This window comes from Psammomys obesus, unplaced genomic scaffold, assembly GCF_907164565.1.
Source record: "Psammomys obesus unplaced genomic scaffold, mPsaObe1.curated_primary_1811, whole genome shotgun sequence".
NCBI lineage: Eukaryota > Metazoa > Chordata > Mammalia > Rodentia > Muridae > Psammomys > Psammomys obesus.
The window spans coordinates 105,740-112,243 of NW_026592890.1; positions in this window are offsets into that span (position 1 = coordinate 105,740).

Sequence of the window (6,504 nt, forward strand, 5' to 3'; positions counted from 1 at the left end):
ACAGAGCAGGGCCTGGTGAGGACAGAGCAGGGCCTGGTGAGGACAGAGCAGGGCCTGCCAATTAGGCAATGACATTAAATAAAGGAGAAATGGAAGTGAAGGAGGGAGAGAGCTGCCTGGCCTGGTTACGGGGCTCGGTCTCAGGTCTCTTGGAGCTCCTTGCCTGCCTTCTAGGCGTTTCCCTGGTCCCTGGGAATTCCTGCAGTGGACACTCACCTCTCCGCTGGGTGCTCTTTTGCCAGGCTGGATTACAGAAACCAGCCCAGCATATAGATGTGACAAGACTTCACAGGTGGAACCTCAGAGGCTGCTACATCTCTTGTTCCATAAGAATTCTAGTACAAAATGGAGGTCCTGCCCCTTGGATGGGTCCTTCCCAGCGTCCACAAAAACACGTGGAGCCTGAGCAAAAGTCCCTCTGTAAACTCTGGTTGGAACCAGATGTTCTGGTGCTTCATGGTCCTGATTCAAAGTTGCCTTCCCATGGCCCAGGGAGCCAGTTTCGGTGCGTAGGACAAGAGTGCAGTCACAGAGGGCCTCAGGCTGCCAGGTCTGTTTTGTAATGGCAAGTGGATTCCACTGAGTGAAGGAATTAAACACACAGCTCCAAGGAGAGGGTTTCTCCAGCAGGGATCTCCCTCTTCGGGTGCTGCTCCTGTGTTGGGTCCAGCAGCTCTTTCAGGTCTTCAGAATGTCTGTTACTGAAAGTAAAGTGAAGATTTTCTAAGCCTCTCTGTTCCCTGATCTCTGTGTCAGAACCCCCTCTTAGTGGGAACAGGGTACTACCTCAGGTAAACCAGTGTCCTGTAGTTCTGAACTTTTTCTTTCCCCTATTTTGTCAATTTTCCTATTTCACTTGTTTTGTTTCATTTCGAGGTAGGGTTTCTATGTGTAGCCTTGGCTGTCCTGGAGCTACTCAATAGACGAAGCGGACCTCACACTCAAAAAGACCTGCCTGCCTCTGCCTCCCAGGTGCTAGCATTAACAGCGTGTGCCACCACCCAGCCTCAGTTTTCGAATTAAAGTAGAAATATTTAGACACCATTCTCTTCTTCTAGGAACGGCTTTTCAGTTTTTCCCAGTAGCTCTACCAAGTGATACCTAGGTGTCTTCTGCTATTTTACTAAATCCTCCCAACCGCTTCTGTGACAGTTACAGGAAACCAGGTGCAAGACTAGGAAACCGCTCCAGTCAGGAAGTCACCACAGCCAGAAGCCACAGCTGCTGCTGGTCTGGACTCACATTGTGCCTCTGAGAATCTTCCCTTCACCGAAACTGGGAATGCTAAAGCTGTGACCACAGCCTCGAATGACTGCCAAGGTTACTGTGGGGAAACCACACGTCTCCATAACCGTGCTTGCCAGCCAGGGACAACAGATGCCTGGCCTTGCGCAAATTCTGCTCCACTTGATTGATGGAATCTGAATCTTATCTGCAAGTTTGATTACAAAGGGATCTGGAAAATGTAGCTTTAGCGTCACTGTTTCTGTAATATAGGAAGAGACAGCAGAAAGAAGATACTGGCTGCCATGCGCCTGTTTGCTGTGCTTTCTCCCTGTATGTACAATTAGAAGGCACTGGTTATAGTCTCAAAAGTGTGTAGATACTACTGCAGCTTTCTTATTGGTTTGTCATATGTCCATGTGCGACCACATACCTGCAGTTGTATATATGTGGCCGTGATCACTATACAGGCAGTAAGGTTAATAGTGATTTCACGCATGTGTTCTAGAAGCTGGCTACGGCCAAAACCTGTGTTCCTGTGGTGGGGGGGCATCCGATCGCCTTTGTTAGGACCAAGGAAATGATGATGCACACAGATTTTATGTGAATGGATGGAGATGACGAGAGAGAGAAGGAGAGAGCGAGATGTGATAGGGGGAAGGGAGGGCACCCCGACAGAGAAAGGGGAGAGGGCAAGAGAGCAGCAGAGCAAGAGGGCAAGATTTCAACAAAGTGGCAGGTTGATCCTTTTAAGGAGCAACTTAACCACGCCTGCCAGATGTGGCCACCTGGTGGGCGACACATGACCACATCATAGGTTGCTAGGCGACCCAGAAACAGGCTGCCTAAACACTGTTTTCACCTCCATTGAATGTAGCTGTGAGAGCACCTCCCTCAGAACACTGTTGTGAAGCCTGAATAAGATGATGCGTGAAATAGACACAGTATGAGGCTCGACTCATGATAGCTACTTAGAAAACCGTAACTCTTTTTTTTTTTTTTTGTGGTAGCAGAAGATCGAGGTAGTAAGCCCTTTGCATAATATCATCTTTGCAAGTCACACCATTTTACACGTCTTGACTTGTTACTTTTTTGGATAAGTCCTCAGTCCTAATTTATAAGGTGAGTTCCTAAACTTATAAGTACTCCCAAGTATTTTCAAGAAGAAAATGCAACAGTAGGATTTATTCACTCAGGTAGGTGTGTGTGTGTGTGTGTGTATGTGTGGATACCTGGCAGGGAGCGGGCAGGGTGGAGCAGAAGAAGGCACAGACACATGGCGCTGGAAACATAGGCAGTTGTGGACCTTACCTGTGGGTACTGGGAACTGAGCCAAAACAAGAGCACCTGTTCTTAAATGTTGAGCCATCTCTCCAGTCCCTTATCTGCCATTTTTAGACAGGGCCTGGGGCTCATTGGTTAGGGGAGACTGGCTGGCCACTGAGCTCCAGGTATCTGCCTCTCTCTGACTTTCTGGCACAGGCATTGTAGGCCTCACACCATGCTTATTTAAACATGGCTTTTATGGACAAAAAAACCTAGCTTCTCATGATTGCAAGGCAAAGACTCCATAGCCCATAACCACACTTCCTCCAACAAGGCCACACCTCCTAATCCTAAATAGCAACATTCCCTGATAACTAAGCATTCAATATATCAGACTATCGGGGCCATTCTTAGTCAAAGCACCACAAAGTCATTTCTCTTATCACTGGCAGAAGGGATAAAATAGGAACCTGTGGGGCCTGGTAGCATACCAAAGCACAGGCCTCTAGCTCCCTTAGTATCACAAGTAGCTGTTAAACATTTCAAAGTCCATAGGAGCCTCCTATCCCTTCTCATGTCTATGCTAAACTCCCTCTAGCTCAAGGGCTTCTGAAGTGAAAGTTTTTGGTTTCTTTGAAAACAGTTGAGTCATGTGATGCTTTGCTAGAAGCTGTCTTGTGAGAGGGTACATGATGTTTTGCTGTGAGCTCTCTTGTGCAAGGGCTGTGACTTTGGCCAGCTGAGAATACCCGTGGGTGGACTCTGAGGAGAGGAGATATATAGAAGCCCACCAACAGTGAGAGATTACTTTTTGGATGACATTGCTGAGCTGGTCTTCGTGCTTCGTGACACTTGACTTTGAAGAGAACGTGTTCCAGAGAACTTCTCGGGGCAATCCAACTGAGTCTTGCGGCTTTTGCTGACTTGTCCAGATCTTCCGAATTGTGCTGCCTGTGTTGCTGCTTGGTGTTGGCCTTTGGACTGGTCTGCTGGTATCTGGACAAGGAAGAGTGTTCTCATCCCAAGGAACTACTTCTATAAAGTCTACAACCCCCTTTTCCTAATAACCTTTTTTCTTCCCTTCCTCTGGTCAGTGGGTGAAGGGAAGTAGAAGCGTTTAAGAACCCTAAGTAAAGTAGGTTTGGTGAAAAATCTAAGCCTACAGGCTTCTCTATCCCCAGCCGCTCATTTCTCCTTATAACCCTGTTACATATGCTGGCGCTCTCTCTCCCTCTCTCCCTCTCTCTGTGCCCTCCCCCATCTCTGCTGCTGCTTCTCTCATGGCCATGTCCACTCTGTTGGCCATTCTCTGTCTACTTCTTTCTCCCTCTGCTCTGGACTCTTCCAGATGCCACTGACCGTTCACTCTCTTTCATATCTACCATAAAAAGCTTTCTACTTAACCAGAACATATAATTTTCATGCCGTCAGTTTATACAGTGACAGAATTTCTCACCAGAAGCAATTTATAGGAGGTATTGTGCCAGATTCAAAAGACCACCAGGAGTCGAGTCCATTGCAAAATACATGAAGATCATTTATTATAAGCTGGGTTGGGCTCATACCCTCACCACTAGAGAGTTTGTGAGCAAAAAGCCTTGTGCTCAGGTTAGGTGGTTGACTTTAAGAGTCTGGTCCCGCCCATCATACCCAAAGCAGGGGGAATTCCTGTCTGGCAAGTATCTATTGGTCCAACACAAAAGGTGATGTTGCATTTTGAATTGATTTGCTATAGGAAGGCCCCCAAACCATTAATGGTATGGCTTCCCTTGTTTCCTAGCAACTTTATCTCTAGTGGGCAGGAAAGAATGCAGTACAGCTGGTTCTTCCCCACAGGTGGCTGGTCATGTCTCCATCTCGCTGGCCTTTGTTCAGGCTTGTGCTTTAAACTTTTCTCTCAGAGGAAGTATTTATTTTGACCCACTGTTTGAGGCAGACACGGTATGGTGACAATATGTTCTATATGGACAGAAGTATGCAAGCGGGGCTCCCCGCATCACAGATTAGGAAGATGAGAGGGCTGGAAATGAGGCCAGGCCATTGCTCGAATTTTGACCTTCATCCTGCATGTTCAGGAAATTAGAGATTTTTATTAGTTACAACCAGATGATGTAAGAATACAGAGAAAAGGGGATCAATTAAACACAGAGAAGATTCCCAAACCTGAGCAAACACAGAAACCAAAAGTAGCAAGGATACATTTGATGCCTTTTACAAATCAACAATGGACTTGTGCCGTGGTTGCTACAGGATGAGATATATTTGAGGCATAAAGTGTGTTCCTGGTCCTCTAATGCTGCTGGGAAAATCCACATTGTACCAGTTTGTTAAGCGCCAAGCAGATGCATTTGTTTCTTTTTGGCTGACAATCATTTGCTTGGCACCTGTCTGATCTTTCAGGGAACCCCTGGGGTCTGGTGCTTGCTGGCAAGCCTGGTAGGCCTGTCCCTTATGGAGCTCAAACAGTCTAACAATCAGTGTATTATTCCTGGGTGTGGTGATCCGTGCCTGCAATTGGAGCACTCTGGGAGGTAGAGGCAGGAGGCTGAGGAGTTGAGGCCAGCTTCTGCTTGTATAGCGAGGACAAGGCCGGCCTGGGATATGTGGGAGCCTGTCTCAAAAGAACAAAACAACACTTCAGAAGTCAATGCTTCAAATAGTTCTCTCCTTGCTACTCATTGCCAACCCTAAGTATGGGCTCATACCTTTCTCTTTGGGACCCACGTGTCAGCCGTGAGGTGTGAATGGGAATTTCATGCTGCATAACTGCTCCTTCCCTGCTGAGTGCAAGCATGCAGGAGATGGGCTGGTGCATTGGTACAGAAACTCAATTTTGGTAAAAAAGAAAACGTGTGGGAAAAATTAACTAATTCACTAATTCATGTTTATATTAAAACTAATGTAGCTCTACTGTGGAGTAAACTGGTTGTTTATATGAGAAGTAAAAACATCAAAGAAATTTCTCTCTTGCAGAGGGCTTCTTTAGGCCATATTTCTTGTTTTTTAGAGTTAACAAAAGTACTCAGTCATGCATTCTGTCAATCTTAGCATACTTGTGGAGCTCCGATCCTTTCCTCATCAGACTAACTCCCCTTCTTTCTTATGATTCCCTGTACTCTGCCAAAGGTTTGGTCATGAGTCTTTGCTTTGAAAACACTGCTAGTTAGAGTCTTTCAAATGCGCTCAGTAGACTCCTGTCATATGTTCAATGCGTATCCCATCTGAGAATAAAAGAGAAACATTTAGAAACCATGTACTTATTTACCAGTCTCATTTGATAGCCAAAGAAAAGGGCACACAGGAAAAAAAAAAACAACCTGATTTACATCTGGTATGGATTCACGTGTCTTCTTCAGTTTAATTTTGGATGCTTCTTAACCAATTAGAAAATTCAGAAAAGTCATATTTTAGTGGCTCAGGGAAGACCTAGAATGGTCTATGGCCCTAGCCTCTTCTTTATAACCAATCAACGCATCACCCAAGCAAGAGAGTTAGCTTTTGCCCCTCAACAGTAGAGAAATATATTTCTAATATTGGTTACATATTATCATATGTGTGTATGATGTGGTGGTGGGGTTTGAGTGTGTGTGTGTATGTGTGTGCATATACATTGCATGGCAAGTGTGTAGAGGTGAAGAGCAACCCGTGGGGTCGGTTCTCTCCTTTTACTTTTTTGTGGGTCCCAGGAATGGAACTCAGCTTGTCAGCCTTCTACAGCAATTGCTTTACCCACTAAGCCATCTCATCAGCCCAGATAAACACGTTTGAAAAGAAAACAAGAGGAACCAAGAGTAGCCACCATGCTTGCCTCTCAGGTTATTGGAAAGACCGAACATGGTTACATCTGTGAAGAGAATCTTGAAGTGATGGAAGGAGAGTAGAGACCACGACTGGACTCCAACAGTTGAAAGCACTTTGATTACCAGGCTGACACAATGATGAGCAATGCTAGTCAGCTTACTGTTATAACGGGCAGGAACAATGCCACAGGTGGAGGTAGCTCAAGATATCACT